Source organism: Crocuta crocuta, unplaced genomic scaffold (assembly GCF_008692635.1).
Source record: "Crocuta crocuta isolate KB4526 unplaced genomic scaffold, BGI_CrCroc_1.0 scaffold229, whole genome shotgun sequence".
Classification (NCBI taxonomy): Eukaryota; Metazoa; Chordata; class Mammalia; order Carnivora; family Hyaenidae; genus Crocuta; species Crocuta crocuta.
The window spans coordinates 633,899-648,996 of NW_027536464.1; the positions used below are offsets into that span (position 1 = coordinate 633,899).

At 35.8% G+C, this 15,098-nt stretch overlaps 1 protein-coding gene across 1 annotated transcript in view; it reads left to right on the forward strand.

Moving 5' to 3' along the window:
* The window catches only part of SPAG16 (sperm associated antigen 16), a 495,050-nt gene that overhangs the window by 439,906 nt on the left and 40,046 nt on the right, over positions 1-15,098 (forward strand). The gene's annotated exons all lie outside the window — the stretch shown is intronic.

Consider the following 15,098-nt stretch of genomic DNA (forward strand, 5'->3'; position numbering starts at 1 on the left):
GGAAAGGGATCTGGAAATGACTCTAAAAATATCCAGAATGATTTTCTTCAGATCAAATTCCAAGTAAGCCAATTTGTATAAAATCTATCTGGCAGATGTTAAAACTAATCCTTACAATAAAATATATCTGATTATGTATTACATGAGACAGGAAATATGAGAAGCTACCAGCCTCAGAACACTAACCTCTCTAGATATTTAGCAGAAAGAAAAAAAAATCTATTCCTGCATTTAAATTGATTACCAGCTTATTCCTCTAGCTCGCTTGTTGCTTGACAAACTCTCTTCTCTAAAATATTTGGTATCATAAAATCTTTTACCAAATAGAATGGAGCCAAGCAGAACATCAAAAACTCTAAATTTCTCAAAATGTACAGAAAGCTGGAGAGAGAGCTTGCACCTGCAGACCAAAAAGCAAATGTGTTGAATAATCAGGGATCCCAAAGAGAGCTGCACTAGAGTAATTTACTCTGTTAATCATTATAGGAAATAGAACATTTGATTTCTGCACCAAAGTTACACTGAAGTAAATGCATACCTCATTCGATTAAATAAAATGCCACAAACAAAATCATTTAGCTCAGTGTGTGGTTCTTAGTAAGCACCCTATAAATCTAAGTTCCTTCCTTAGAGAGGGCAACAGTGTCTTTTATTTTAGGTGTATGTATTTCCTGTCACGTGGAGAACAAAGTCTGCATGATTCAAAATCCTGCTAAGTGACTGATGCATATCCTCTACATCCTGTGTATTTGTGGGAAAGGTACACTATGCTTTAAGATATATAGTATCAAAAACCTGCAAGATAAGCATGGTGTTAGTTTATTAATATATGTTTAAATCTGGATCTTTGAGTGCACCTGCCAGAACAGACTTTCTCTCATTTAATCAGCCACCAAGCTAACATCTTCAGGCCTATAAGTGGTGAGAATTAGGAGAGGGACAGCCGCCTTCACTCACCCACTTTCTCTGCCACTTGCTGGCTTTTCTAGACCTCAACTAATTTTGAAACAATCTTTAATTTAAATGGCTTTCGGGGTGCCTGGGTGGCTTAGTTGGTTAAGCGTCCGACTTTCGCTTAGGTCATGATCTTGCGGTTCGTGGGTTCGAGCCCCGCGTCGGGCTCTCTCTCTCTCCTAGAAATAAATAAAAATATTTAAAAAAAATTTTAAACGGCTTTCTAGTATAAATAAAAGAGTTTGGGTTTCCAAGAAAATGTGGAATTATTATAAAAGGTAAAAGGGGAAGTATCTATAAGCTATTTTGGTTTTTTTAGAAACTTGTTAAGGAACAGATACCAAAAACCAGCTGACAACATAAGGCAGAGATTTTTGTAATTTATCTTTTCCTTACCTTGACTTTCATATTCTCTCTTCATTAACTGAGACTAGAATATGGTTTTTCAAGACATATTACCTCCTATACTTAGTAGACTCTCAACCGGCACATGAATGCATGCCAACACCACACCCCACCAACACACATGCAGGCACATGTGTCCTCACACCTCACATACGGGGAAGTGGGGGAAACACTGTCTATAATGCCATTCCTGAAATCCTGTGGATGCATGTGGTCAAGTTGTAGAAACAATGAAGACAAGAAAAAGTCACCCTGGTATACTGTGTTGTCTATCAACACGTCAATAAAGTTTAAGCATATAGATTCTTAACCAGGGGGATGTGGGAATTATACATCATACCGTTTGTGGGTTTTTCAACAGGTCTGAAGTGGATATTGAACTAAACTTAATGGTTATCCCAGGAAGGAGAGAAATAGGGTGAGAAGAGGTTCCTAACTTCACGAGTTAACATCTCTACAGTTGAGAGATTTTTTTTTTCTTTTTCCTTTATCTTTTTTTTATAATGGTTAGTGTATCCATTTAACTGAAAATGTTCTTTCTCCATCCTTCGCGCCCTCCTGACTGTCCTTCCTTCCTTCCTTCCTTCCTTAGTGGTACATATCAGTGCACCCTGCCATCAGTGTGCCTTGAATTCTTCAAAATACTCTATTTTTAAAGCAATTGCATTATTGGTGATTTGTTTTTCTGTGATCTTCAATGTTTTAAGAGTGTTAAACAGGGGCGCCTGGGTGGCTCAGTCAGTTAAGGGTCCGACTTCGGCTCAGGTAGATCTCAGGGTTCATGGGTTCGAGCCTGGAGTTGGGCTCTGTGCTGACAATTAGCTCAGAGCTGGAGCCTGTTTCAGATTCTGTGTCTCCCTCTCTCTGACCCTCCCCTGCTCACGCCGTGTCTCTGTCTCAGAAATAAATAAAAAACGTTTAAAAAAATTAAAAATAAATATATAAAAGTATTAAATAACAAAGAAGTAATAAAAAATGGAAAAAATGAAAAATACTGTAAAACAAAAAATAAGCTGATAATGGAGCAATTCATGGAAGAATTAAATATAAGATGTGTTAAATGTATTTTAGTTACTTGGATACCTGTCCTATCTCTAATTAGAGTTCAGGAGACCATGGTATTTTAGTCACCTATGAATTGCCTCTGGAATACATACGTTACCTCATAACTTAGTAATTTAGCAAACATTGGTTGAATAAATAGATTATGGAGTAAATTACGTTTGAAATATATTGTGCAAAATCATCTGGGCCACATTTCTTAGACTTATTAGACATTTTTCTCAAACTATGCCTACTTGACCTAAGGAAACCAGACCTGTATAAATCTTTTAAAAATAATAATAGGACCAAATTGGAAATGATTAGCTTAAGACTACCTTTTCTTGATAGTAATCTTGTATTTTTGTGGTGTTACCTTCTAAATTTTGATTTAAAATACCTTATTACAATCAGCCTATTCTTGAAGATAGAAGCAAGGATTCTTCTCTGTTAATGTACTTTCCACTGTAACACTGAACGTTTTCTTTCTTTTTAATGTTTATTTTTAAGAGAGAGAACAGAGGAGGGGCATAGAGAGAGAGGGGATTCAAGCAGTCTGCATGTTGTCAGCACAGAGTCCAATGTGAGGCTCGAACTCATGAACCATGAGATCATTACCTGAGCTGAAGTTGGACACTTAACCGACTAAGCCACTCAAGTGTCCCTCAACACTGAACATTTTCTAATAAGACCTCTTGACTGTCTTTCCTTTTTTAAGAAGGACAAGGACTTACTCATTTTTGTAAACAAGATGCTTAGAAGCCCATCTTGTGATGTTCTATAAATGTTGGTTAAATGACAAGACCGAATGATAAATTGTTAAAAATGTAAAACTGGTAGTGGCAGTGCTTCTAGATAGCAGATCACAAAGACCCCCTTAGGAATATGGACATGTGGCTATGTTCAGCACATATGGCAAGCAGAATAATGCCATCCCTCCCCCAAAAGATAGTACATCCTGATTTCCATGATCTGGGAAGATGTTACCTTATAATATAAAAGGGATTTTACAGAGATATGATTATGAATCCTAAGATGAAGATTATCATGGATTTATCCCATAGGCCCAATATAATCACAAAGGTTCTGGTAAGAGAGGCGCAGGGGAATCAGAGCTGGAAAAAGAGTTGTGACAGAAAGAGGTCATCTATAGCAGGCAGCACCTAGGAGCTGGGAAAAGCAAGAAAGTGTATTCTTCATTAAAGCCTCCAGAAGTAAGGCATCATTACTGACCCATTCAGAATTCTGGATCTCCTGAACTGGAGCTCAAACTGGAACAAATAATAAATTTGTGTGTTTTAAGAAGTTTGTGGTAATGTGTGATGGCAGCACTAAGAAACTCCTGTCGCAGGTAAATCAGGAATAATTTGGCTTCATATAGCAGGAAACCACCCAAACTAGTTTAAACAGTAAGAAAGTGCAGAGGTTTACATATTAGGAAATCCCATATGAGGCAGAGTGGGTTGTTCCATTGTCTCTGTGATATCAACAGTGATGACATTTAATTTCTTTCTCTATCTCTGCTCTGTTTCTGTTCTATTGGCTTCATCCTAAGACCAGTTCCCTTTTAAATTTGGGAAGGCTGCCAGTAGCAATTGAAGTTAAATGCCTCCTTGTTCATTTTTAGCATGAAAGAGCCAGGCTTCTCATAATTATATACTTTGATAGACTTGGACTAATCAGGGCCCATCCCTGGAGCTTCTCTCAAGGGCTACCTGTGATAGAACAGATGCTTGAACAAAATCAGAATTCTATTAGGAAAGGAAAAGAGAAAATATACAAATAAGGTATGAACAATGCCCCACAAAGCATATCACAAAATCGTGTTATTAGGTGATTATAGGTATGAAAGTAGATAAACAAGTTCCAGGGATGCTGTGTCCTCCATGCCATATCTAGGAAACTAGCTCCAGCTTTTTACTTGGCAATGTTTCCCCTTGCTCTATAGGGACAGTTATATAATAGAAGGAGCAGCAGCAGTTAGTAAAAACCCAAGACTTGTTCTGCCAGGCTCAGGCTGGCAGTTAGTCTGGACTTTCTTTCACCCGGGAAATGGCAACATGCCCAGCACCTTGGCTCATCATACCACCGTCTGGCATACCTGCTGCAGGTTGCTGAACTCTGGATTCGATGGACACTAGGTTGCCTCTTGTGAGTCATCCCTAAAATATGGTGCATTCCCTTTGAAAGGTGATATATTCCTTTTTATACAGTATTGCATCAAAATCTGCTTCGTGTATGTTTTACAAATATCTGATATGATAATTCTGAGGAATTTCCTAGCTACCCAACTCTGCAGCGAGGCAAATACAGGGAGAAAAAAGGAGACAGAGGGGATATTAACTGAATAGTTATAAGGTATGCACTGAGATGTTTACACTTTTAAAAATATTCCATTTAATCTTCAACTTTCAGTGCATTAGTTTCTCTGGATTTACAAAAGAGAAGTTGAGAACCATTGCAAAGCTTGTAAATGTTAGAGTTATTATTAACCTTAACACAGACATTATGATTCCCAAACCCATGTTCTTCCTTTTGTACTGGTAGGGGTCACTCCCAGATTGGATATCTGTGAGAGTTGTCCCATTCTAACACTATCCCTGTGCTTTAAGATTCATCCCAGAACTGGTCCTGATGTCTTATTGGGAGGCTGAGAAATCAGAGGAACAAACTTCCCTTGTTTGTTAGAATTAGAGATTGCGGTGAGGAAAAGTCCCCTAGACTAGTTCCAGAAGAAAGGTAGAACAAATCTAATGACTTAGTGATCTCTTTAGGCCTGGTCTACCCCAATTAACTCTAAGTGAAACCTGAGTGTAAGAACATTGATCGTCAGGATTGACTATGATAATCTAGCTTGCCAGGTGGGCCTATTCTTCCTCTATCAAAGTCCTAAGCATTTGATGATTAATATCAAAGATGGAAGAAGTATCACCTTTCAATATCCTTATTTCTGGGCACCCTTTCAGAAACAATATGTAAGTTACCCCAGCCACATCTACAGCTCAGGATTTGCCCAGTCATCCAGGAAGTAGAGTATGAATGTGTCAGACTCTAAGTTTTCTGAGGGCAGAGAGTACATCTTATGAGCACTGCTCCACTTCTAAACACAGTGCCTAGCCCACAACAAATTATTGTTACATGAAGGATTAAATAAATGAAAGGATGGACAATTTAGAAAACACTTTGTCAGCAAAGAGGAAGGCAAAGATAGAGTAAGATGACAACATGGTAGTGAGTGGGGCTAGATTTGTGTCATTATCCAATGAAAGTGAGAAAATTTTTGCCATAAATAAGGCAGATCCCAAAGTCTTACACCCATAGTGATGACCTCTAAAATATTTCAGATCTCAATGTTGGCATTCATGAGGTAGAAACTAAATTTCTTTTTACCCAATAAGCATCACATGAATTTTCAGGCTTTGCAAAATTTTAGTGTTGGAAAGCATTTCTAGTTACTGGCAATCTTCAAGAAAATGCCTAAAACAATTTTCAGAAATGCTTCTATTGAACTCTACTGAAATTACATTTTATATAGTCCTGTGTGATTGCTTCTGCTTTATTGTTCAAGAACTGTTAATAATGAGAGTTTTAATATGCAGAAAACAAGCAATAGAATGGGACCCAAGGTTCTTTTATTTTTTTAATAAAAATGTAAAGACCCTGTTACAGTCAGTTTCCAAAGATAACTTACTGGTATATACATTGTTTAATTTATTTCTAACTTAGAAATAGATTAATATGTAAAAAAAAGTTAAACCAGCATATCTTCAAAATGAGATAGCTCAGAGGCTCTTAGGAGCCACAAACCATTCTTTGACAACTGAGATTTGAAATCTCAGAATGGAAATGATAAACACCACATCATATATCAGGAAATAGCAGTAAGTTGAACATGGTCACCACAGTTTCCATCACCATTTCCAGTGGATGTTTTCCATGATGTGAAGTCAATTATTGCTTTTACTTCTACATTAGTGTAATTGGTTCTTGCTCTCCAGAGAAGAACTTATTAAGGCAATTTCAGTAACTAAGGGAACAGGTTCTGATTTGCTACTAAATCCACTGGGAATGGATAATCCTATCTTCCTTTAGATCCCAAGGGAATTTTTTGTATTGCTATGTCTATAAAACTCTTTTTCTCCTTGTAAGGGAAAGCAGAATGGCTATTTTTTTTTAAATAAAGAAAATTGGTATGCTTAGTGACAACAATTCTAAGAAGCAGTCCCTTTCAAAGTATTGATTATCACATGTTTTAAAGAAGGTTCATCAGAGGATAGTTCAAAGGAATGTACAAAGCATGTGCCATTTCTAAATAGTTTTTAAATTCCCAGTTGCTATTAAGAAAATGCATTCCAAAGTTAAATTCTCCACACTTTCTACATCAAATGAAAGCTTTGATAACTTACCAAAATCAAGAGATGCTTTTCCTTTTGGAAAATTCTTCCAAGTATGAGAGAGTGATGATGTCTTTCCATGTGGACACGTTCTTCCTGCATTGAGTGTGAGACATAGAGAGCCATAATTCTCAAAGATGGTTGCTTTATTTTTGCCAACATTTTTCCTTTTGAGGAAAATATTTTCAGAATGCCCAAAAGATACAATTATTTGAGTAGGGAGCTGGAACATCACATTTACAGCATATTTGGCAAATTTGGAATATAGAAATCAGAACCCTCCATGACATCATTGATGCATTCTCCACGCTTTCTGATGTTGAGTGAAACCAGATGCTATGGGTGAAGCTAGATCAGGAGTTCTCAGGTAAGGGACAGTATTTGCATCTGCACCATCTCCAGTGGGACAAAAATGACTATAATTTTCTGGCCTTGGAAAGCCCAGATTCAAAGCAGTAGGCAATTTGTTACTTCACACAAGCTAAATAAACAGACAAAAAAAAAAAACCCACATTATTAGATGTTCATGCAAATATACTAAGGGCTCAAACAATCCTTTAATTCAGGTGAGGACAAGCAGTTCTACCTCTATTATCTGGATTGTTGCCTTCACCCTCAGCTTTGCTTTGAAAACCAGACCTTGCTCTGCATCCTCAGAGCAATATTAATTCAAAACTGACTTGGATTTGTTCCTTGGGCAAAAGGTTAAGTGATCCATAAATTTATTTCCCTGTAGATTTGGAAAAAAGAAAGGTAAATATCACAGTGATTTGCTAGCCAGGTCCTGCAGCAACAGAATCATCGAATATCCCTCCTGTCGCTGGAATCCATGCCATGTAGTGAATAGAAAATAATTAAAATATTTATGGTCCACCCACATGAATGATGCCAATGACCAGAAAGATCAAATCCTCAAAGAAATATGACTAATAGGGAATGGCTCTAACCTGCTTCATGTTTGATTAAGAACTAAATTCCATTACAGATGTGCAAGGAAGCATAATTTATCCTTGCTAAATGGCTTTTTTTAAAAAAAATATATAACTTCACTGTGAAGAAATACTCAGGATCTCTAAGCCAAAATATATGTGTTTCAAAATAGAAGCTACATTTTTCATTACCTAACCTTAGATTTTGTGGTTCCCTTTCCAGTGACTCAGCTTTGGTATAATAAGTACTTTTATAACTCATGACAGGTGCTTCTCTGCACAGCAGATTTGGGGACTGTAGGCAATAGCTATCACACTTAAACACTCTCATGGAGGAGGGTGTACTCAAAATAATAGTGATGGAGGGATTTTTAGAAATGGCTCCATCCTCTCTTGACAACAATAACTCCCTGAGTATCCATCAAGTGTATGATATTTGTCTATGTACTCCCTGAAAATTTTCATAATGAATTTGAGCCTCTTTTTCTAAATGAAGAACATTGCCATCATGTCCTTTTGTTTCCCAGTAATTGTTCACTACGCAGTCAGAGACTAGGCTTATTCCTCTGAGAGTTGTGAAAAGATATACCAGCTACTGGAAGTAGTAAGTAGAGAGGGACAGATGAGGTCAACTTGGTTGGCCTTCTGCCTCTACAAATAAGAGTATTGCTAAGGTCTTTAGTAAGAGTGTACCAGGTATCACAAAACCAAAGACTTGCCATGTGTTCCCCACCTCTGTGTCTTTGTTCATTCTGAAGCCCCTACCGCTACCTGAGTACCCCTTCCTTACCCTCCTGTCATATAACATTGCAACTCCATTTCATCAGCAAACTTCTTATTGAGCACAACCCACAGTGATTGTTCCTAGCAATGGAGAGGTGAACAAAACAGACGTATCTGGAACATTCACAGAACTTATAGTTGAGTGGAGAAGATAGGCCTTATGTAAGATTGTCACAAATAATTATTTAAGTCATACATGTTACTTGGTGCTGGAAAGAGGTATAGATTACCATGGAGACATGTAAGAAGGGGTTCTATACATCATCTAAGAAATCAAATGTGGCTACTCAAAGGAGATAATGTTTAGAATTTGAGGGCAACTTATTTAATGGGGGAAAAAAAAGAAGGTGATTGGAGGGAAGAACATTCCCTCCAGAGAAATTCTAATTTGTTAAGTCTGGGAGGTAGGAGTTGGGTGGGGACCAGTAATGTAAAAAGTAAATGGGAGATTATGTAAACAATAAGTCATATGGATAGCCATTAGAACTCTATTCTATGGATATTTGTTTAAAGAGAGCTAAGAGAAGATGCAGGGAGACCTGAGCGGCAGCTGTTACAGTAAGTCATGCACAAAGCAAACCCTTTATCAATCTCTGTTGATAAAACAACTTTGCCCGTCAATCTGTGATCACTGATCTACTTCTGTCTTCCAGGTGATTTATACATATTTAAGATACCAAATCTAAAACTTCTAAAACAACATCATTACTTGGAATATGACCTACTAACCTGTCCCAAAACCATCTCAGAGCATTTAAATTTAAAACCGAGTGTCAGTTCTTTCATGAATGTATCAAGTGGAACAAAATTAGAAGCATTATTAAAATATAATAGACTTTGCCTTCTCTTGATCTTGGCCACAAATTTGAGCTGTCTGAAAGCACTTGGTCTTCACCAAGGCATGACAGTTTCCTGAACTATATTTAGTATGATGCTTTTTTCCTAAATAGTTTTCATTTTACATATCGATTCTCTTTTTCTATTTAAATAATACTGATGCTTGTTAGCTTTATTTTTTGTCTAGAGATAATCCTGTGACACACCAGGTTATAGAAGTTATATAGGGCAATATGCATATTCCACAAACTATTTCTCTAATATGATCTTTCACTTAGGAAACTGTGCTCTTTTTCGGAGTTAAGCCATATTTCAAAAAAAAAAAAAGGTTTGAATAATTTTCCTCCACACAATTGCTATATCTACTTTCCTTCTTCCTATCCCACTTACAACATATGTAAATGTCATAAGTATCTTGGATGCCCTCCTGATAAACACTCTGCATCCCTCTCCAGACATAAGGTAGGTACTTACATACCATTGGCAGAACTTGTTCTCTAGGCAGGAAAACTTTTTCATTTCTTCAATTTATGCAATAGGTCGCCAAACATGCCATCTGCTGATCTGGTTTCCAAAGCATATGCTGCTTTTTGAATCGGCAATGTAGAAGACAAACTAAAAGGAGTCCTATTTAGGACAGAGTAACTAAAGCATATACAATCCAGTAACTCTTCTGTGCATTTTAAATTCTATCCCTTAGGTCAAATTGGAATTCCTAAAGTCCTCATACTTGGAACACACTGAAATTGCCTTTTGCAGAATTCCTATCACTGAGCTCCATTTTGATATAATTCTTTTGACATGGACAACATGAGACAGCTTTAGAAACTTCATGACTATGTTTGTCTTCAAATATCACTGAAAATGTTCTCTTTCTGCTATCATAATGCTAATAATTGTTAGATATTGAGCACTCATGATATACCAGGTAGTCACAGCTTTCATTGTTTTAGAAGGCAGCATAACCAGTAGTTCAGAGCCTGGCTCCAGAGCCAGGCCACCTGGGTTCAAATTCTGGCTCTATCACTCACTGTTGGTGAGTGATATGTTGGTAACATATTTAACTTCTCAATGTCACATTTGTAAAATGGGACAGAGGGTATTTCCCAATGTTGGCATTATTGTGAGGATTAAATGACTTAACATAGGTAAAGTGCTTAGTTGAGTTTGCAACACTTACTAAACATGATATAAATCTTCCATATTAGTGTCTCATTTAAACCATGCAAAATCCCCATTTGATATATGAAGAAACTGAGGCACTGAGAGCTTAAGTACCTACCATCAAGGTATTCTGACTCTAGAGTCTATAATCTGAACTAATTACTCTTCATATAAAGACTCAAGAAAAAATATTGTTCTTAGAATTTTTTTTAAATTAAAACTATAAGCTTATTCTTTGACTACCAGTAAGCACAGATCCAAATTTGAAGTTCAGTAATGAAGACATTGGGTTGAATTTTCTGGTTGCCATTTGTGTGTTCTCTATTTTCATGATCCTGGTTTTCTATTAATATTTCAATTTAGCTCTTACATTATATGTACCTTTGTTAATAACCACCTTGTAGCATGTACTAAAAAGGGAAAATGTATGAATATTGGTTGTTGTGGTTGTTTTTTAAATCACACTCTATAAAGAAAAGGTAACTGTTTACAGAAAACCAAGTTCATCCAATAGAGAAATTTTGTTCTAACAGGGACCACTGAAGAAAGAAAATAAAGACACAGCATAAGAATATGAAATGGAGAGAATTGCTTGCCTTTGGGCAGCTGCCAAACATTTCCATCCTAGCTCCTATCAGTCATAGACAGATACCCTGCACTCCAAACCCAATTAATTTAACTTCTCCAAAAGTCAAATTCCTTCCTACAACTAAGCCTTTTTATATACTACTTTATTCTACTCAAAACGTTGTTCTCTATTCACTCTTTTTTTCCCTTCAACTTCTCTTTATTTTTAAAGATTAAGCTCAACCATCATATCCTCTGTGAAGCAAGTATTGTCTGACACTCTCAGATAATTAACACCTCTCCCTCCTTTGTGCTTTCAAGATGTCATATACATAATATCACTATGAGATTCTATTGATTCACTTGCTTATTCTCTTTTCCCCAGTCTTATTGAAATTTAATTGACATAAAGGCATGTATAAGTTTAAGGTGTACAGTAAAATGGCTTATATACATTGTAAGTGGTTACCACAGTAAGTTTAGTTAACTCCATCATCATATATAATATATATATATAATGAAAAAGAATAAAAGTTTCTTTCCTTGTGATGAGAATTCTTAGGATCTACTTTCTTAACGAGTTTCAAATATACCAAATGGAAGTATTAACTATACTCATCATGTTGTATATAACATCCCAAGTATTTATCTGATAACTGGAGGTTTGTACCTTTTAACCAGCTTCATCTAATTCTACTCCAAAACCCCTTTCCCACCCTGCCCATGCTTCTGATAACCACCAATCTGATCTCTTAACAAATATTCATTCAGTGCCTGCTATCTGACACTCTACATTGAACTAGGATTATCATGCAAATATTATTTGAAACTTGGTGTCCTGTTTATTCAGTAGCACACCTGAAATAAAGCAAGCTCTAAATTGCCTGAATGTTGAAATAGAGTTGACCAAATAAAATAATCCCATGATTTGTAATCAAATTCTAATTTATTTAAATTATTTTGATACATATTCATATTTTAAAATCATATTAGGTGTGCTTTTATATTAACACACTAAGTAATAAGATTTTTTTAAATTTATGTTTATATTTTAGAAAGAGAGATCAGGGGAGGATAGAGAGAGAGAGAGAGGGAGACACAGAATCCAAAGCAGACTCCAGGCCCTGAGCTGTCAGCACAGAGCCCAATGTGGGGCTCAAATTTACGAGCCGTGAGATCATGACCTCAGCCAAAGTTGGGTGCTTAACCAACTGAGCCACCCAGGTGCTCCAAAGTAACAAATCTTAAGAATTACTCAAATTTCTAAGTCATGCTGAGAGTAAACAATATTTCTAGATATCTGCAAATTGCAATGTTATATAAAAATACATGATTTTAATTTTTTAAATTTAAATTGAGTAGTTGACATATATTAATTTCAGACATACAACTCAGTAATTCAACAATTATATAAACGTCATGAAATGCTCACTATGGTAAGTGTTGATTACCATCTGTCATCATAAAAAGTTAATATTTTTGACTATATTCCCTATATTCCTTCTTCATCCCAATGACTTATTTTATATCTGGAAGCTTGTACTTTTTAATCCACTTCATCTATTTCATCTATCCTTCCAGCCCCTCCCCTCTGGCAACCACCAGTTCTTTAGATTTATGAATCTATTTCTATTTTTTGTTGCTTATTTTCTTTTTTTTTTTTTTAAGATTTCACACACAAGTAAAATCATAGGGTATTTGTCTTTATCTGTCTGGCTTATTTCACTTAACCCGATACCCTCTAGGTCTAAGCATGTTGTCATAAAAATCAAAAGCCTGTTCTTTTTGGTGGCTGAATAATATGCCACTCTGTATATATGCCACACGTTTTTTATCCATTCTTCTGTCAGTGGACATGGTTCCCTCCATATTCTGACTATTGTAAATAATGCTGCAATGAACATGGTGCATAGGATTAGTGTTTTCCTTTTTTTTTTCCAGGTAAATACTCAGAAGTGGAATTACTAGATTTTATTGTTACTACTATTTTTGGTTTTTGAGGAACCTCCACACTGTTTCCATAGTGGCTGTACCAATTTTCAATCTCATTAACAGTGCATAAGCATTTCGTTTTCTCTACCACCTCACCAAAATGTTTTATTTTTGAAAGACAGGGTGGACAAGCAGGAGAGGGGCAGAGAGAAAGGGGAAGAAAGAGGATCCCAAGCAGTAGAGACTGCTTGTCAGTGCAGAGCCCAAGTCAGGGTTCAGTCCAATGAACTGTGAGATCATGATTTCCGCGGACATCAAGAGTTGGATGCTTAAGCAACTGAACCATACAGGTGCCCCTTATTTCACTTTTTGATACTAGTCATTCTGATCGATGTAAGGTGATATCTTATTGTTTTGATTTGCATTTCCATAATGATTAGTGGTGTTGGGCATCTTTCCATGTGTTTCTTGGCCATCTGTATGTCTCTTCAGGTATGCTGCCTAATTTTAATTAAGTTCCTTGTCTTTTGGTGTTGAGTTGTAGAAGTTCTTTATGTATTTTGGATACTAACTCCTTACCAAATAGATCATTTGCAAATACCTTTTTTTTCATTCAGTAGGTTGCCTTTTCATTTGCTGGTTTCCTTTGCTGTGCAAAAGTGCAGGGTTTTTTAGTTTGATACAGTCTCAATTGTTTATTTTTGCTTTTCTTATCCTTGTTTAGGGAGACAGATTCAGAAAAATGTTGCTAAGCCTGATATCCTTGAGTTTACTATGTTTTCATTTAGGAGTATTATGGTTTTAGTTTTCACATTTAGGTCTTTAATCTGTTTCAAATTTACTTTTGTTTATGGTTTAATGAAGTAACCCAGTTTCATTCTTTTGCATGTACCTGTCTAGTTTCCCTCATTGTTGAAGCCACCATCTTTTCTCTCACTGTATGTTCTTATTTGTGATGGATTAATTGATGATATAGTCATGGACTTATTTTGAGGCTTCTATTCTCTTCTATTGATATATGTATATATATATCAATATATGTAGATAGATAGGTAGATAGATAGATATAGATAGATAGATAGATAGATACTAGTGTGGTACTACCAGCACCACACTATTTTGATTAGTATCACTTTATAGTACATTTTGAAATCTGGGAGTATGATACTTGTAGCTATGTTCTTCTTTGTCAAGATTGTTTTGAATATTCAGGGTCTTTTGTGGTTCTATACAAACTTTAGGATTAGTCTAGTTCTATGAGAACTATTTTTTATAGTTTATAAAGATTATATTAAATCTGTAGATTGCTTTGTGTAGAATAGGCATTTTAACAATATTAATTCTTCCAGTCCATGAACGTGGTATAACATTTCCATTTATTTGTGTCCTCATCAGTTTTTTTCATCATGGTGCAGGTCTTTCACCTCCTTGGTTAAATTCTTTTCTATTCTTTTTGATGCAGTTGCAAATGGGATTGTTTTCTTAATTTCTCTTTCTGCTATTACATTATTAATGTATAGAAATACAACAGACATGTGTATATTGATCTAGTATCCTGTGACTTTACTAAATTCATTTATTAGTACCATTAACTTTTTGGTGGAGTCTTTAGGGTTTTCTATATACAGTATAACATCATCTGCAAATAGTGACAGTTTTACTTCTCTCTTACCAATTTGGGTGACTTGTATTTCTTTTTCTTAACTGATTGCTATAATTAGGACTTCCAGTACTACATTGAATAAATGTCTTGAGAGTAAGCATTCTTGTCTTGTTCCTGACCTTGAGTATGATGTTAGCTATGAGCTTTTATATATGGCTTTTACTAAGTTGAGGTATGTGGGTCCTATACACAGTTAGTTGAGAATTTATATCATGAATGGATGTTAAGTTTTGTCAAATGTTTTTTCTGCATCTACTCATCACATTATTTTTATCCTTCATCTTGTTAATGCAGTGCATAACAAAGATTTTGTATTTATTGAACCATCCTTATATCCCTGGAATAATTCCCACTTGATCTTGGTGAATGATCTTTTTGATGTATTTTTGAATTTGGTTTGCTAATATTTTGTTGAGGATTTTTGCATCT